This window comes from Triturus cristatus, chromosome 7 (assembly GCF_964204655.1).
Source record: "Triturus cristatus chromosome 7, aTriCri1.1, whole genome shotgun sequence".
Lineage (NCBI taxonomy): Eukaryota > Metazoa > Chordata > Amphibia > Caudata > Salamandridae > Triturus > Triturus cristatus.
This window is the reverse complement of record NC_140590.1, coordinates 1,535,299,505-1,535,302,251: the sequence shown is the minus strand read 5'-3', so window position 1 is coordinate 1,535,302,251 and position 2,747 is coordinate 1,535,299,505.

Here is a 2,747-nt window from a genome sequence, read left to right as displayed (position 1 = left end):
CCTGAAAGGGGACTCCTGGTGCCACCCATATTAGCGCTCCCCGGGCAAACCCCAAGTAGGATGTAGCAATAAACTGACCCTCCACCTGCGTTGGACAAATTTAAGACAGTCTCCCCATAGGTGGGTTTCCTGGAGTAGAGCTATACTGACCCCATAGCGCCTTAGGTATGATGCCACCCGGATCTGTTTCACCCTGTTATTGAGCCCCCGAACGTTCCAAGTAATCGGTTTGTAATTCTGGTTATCTCCTGTCATGAGTGATCAGTTGTCGGTATCCCAGTCCCCCGTCTGTGGTGCGCGGACCCCCCATTAGTATCATAGCTTGCCCCCGCCTGAGGAGTAAGTCTTCGATCCCCTGTGTGCCAACATAGACCAGACCCGGCAGCAACCCCAACAAACCCCCAACTGAAAGCTCCAACTCCCCCCACCCTCAGGCGGTAGCCCGTCATTCTCACAACCAGTCCTGGTTTAAGGACTCTGAACCCCGCCCCAAAGCTCCACCCACACCCCAGAATACCCCTCTCAACTTGAAAGAACAATTACAACCTGACTTACCCACCCAAGTCCTTTTAAACTTCCATCCCTCCTTTGACTCTGTGAATCAGCCGACTGCCTGGCACCGTGCAACCCCGCCCGACCAAGGTCTAGCCAGGCCGCCTCGGCACTCCACAGCCGGTGAACCTAACCAGCGTGTAGGCGGAATAGTTTACCCTCTTCCAACATTTCTCAACCCCCCCCCCCCCCAAGTCCAGCGGGCTCAATGCCCGTGCACCATCGTCTCACAGTAAAGTCAAGTGCCCAGCGGGCCAAACCCGGTACTCACAGTGTCTATGGTGGTCCATCACTCAATCACAGCATCAGGGCTCTCCCTCATGTGTTTCCAGAGCCTACCACATCCGGGCCAGTGGCGCCCTCCAGATCCGACTGTGTTTCCTGCACCAGACAGAGTGGGGAGAACTGGTTCTGCGTCGGAATCACCTCTCTCTCCGTACGGAGCGTGCCATCCGGTCCCACCAGGATACGTCCCTCGTCTGCCCAATCTCGGTCCACCGCTGTCATCCTTCTTCATGACGTTGCTGGTTCCTCTGTCGATTGCTCCAGCGTCTCTGCTCCTGCCATCCCTGGTTTTGGTCCGGGCCGGCCAGTCCCAGCGAATCCATCCAATCTGCTGCCTCCGACGGGGTACCAAAGAAGTGGACTTTGTCTGCGTACTGCACTCGGAGCCTAGCTGGGAACATCAGGCTATATTTAATATTATGGCTACGCATCCGTCGTTTAACACACAGGAAGTCGTTCCGCAGGTCTTGCACTTTTTTAGTATAGGCGGGGTAGATGTGAATGTCTTGGCCTTCAAATCGAGGTGGGCCTTTGGCACGAATATGCTGTAAGATCATGTCCCGGTCCCTAAAGTTGAACATCCGGACAATCAAGGCTCTTGGCGGGGATCCTGGTTTTGGTGGTGGCCCCAGCGATCTATGTGCCCTTTCCACCGCAAACATTTTGGATAGCCTCAGCTGGGGGAACGCTCCGCCAATCCAGTCTTTCAGAAAGAGGTCCGCTGCCGGCCCCTCCGCCTTTTCAGGAAATACCAAAAAGCAGAGATTGTTCCGCCTAGAGCGTCCTTCGGCGTCTTCCGCCCTGTCCTCCAGTCGGGCCGTATGGTCCTGGAGTGCCGCCACCGTCTCCCGCAGCTGTCTGACCTCCGACTGCAGAGTACTCAGGTCTCCCTCCGTAGTGGTGACCCTGTCCGCCACCTTCCTGAGATCCCGGCGTAGGTGATTAATGTCAATGGCCATCCCATCCATTTTTGTTTCTAATGCCACCCTGGAGTCTCGAATCGCTGCCAATATATCTGCTTTATCTCGTGAGGCCGAATCCTGGTGGGCCCCCTGCTCCATGTCCGCACGAAGGCGATCCGCCGCTGTCGGCCCCAGGACCGTGTATTGCACAATTTTATTCGTCTGGGCGCCTCTCAGGGGACGGTCCTTCCCCATCGTCCGTGAGGCCGTCTTAAGGGATGACGCAGTGGCCCCTCCGTCAAAACGAACCAGGAAAGGGGTTCCCTCCAGCAGTCCACCTCCCCACTGGGGATTCAGTGTCGTCTACGCCAAGCAGGCCACCCGTCCGCCGCTCGGAGCAATTACCAGGCCTTCCGCCTCTGTTCTCCAGCCACGCCAGGCTGGTCTAGTGGAGTACCCTCGTGAGTCCGTACCCCGTACACGCAACTTGAAGGGGGGGACCCCTCACCTCACCTCCTGGGGTACAACCCCTGGCCTCCGGCACTGTGCACCACTGCCCAGCCCTCACACCTTCGTCAAATCTTGCTACCGATTCCCCTGCTGGAGTGGAGGTAGGCCTCACCTCGCCTCTTCCGCCTCTATCCGGGCCTATCTCCGGCCTCACGTTTCAGTAATGCCAGGCTTCCGGGGGGCAAGTCTTGCACTGGGCACGTGTGGGCAGCGCGCCTCCGCAGCCGGGCTCGAGATGCAGCCCCCTGACATCCGAGGCCCGCAGCCGGGCCCCCAGGCAGTCCCCACGTGGTCTTCAGGCCAATTACCAGGCAGGGCGCAACGCCGCGGCCTCGCGTAGATGTCCTCGCCGGATGAGGTCCCGCCTTCTCCCTCCTGTGCTGTTTTTCTCCCTCACCGAGGGCTGTACTGTAGGCACCGTCGCGCAGCCCGCTATGCAGGGCAGGGTCACCACTGATACACGTCTAACTCGCCATGTTACCAGGCCACGCCTCCGAG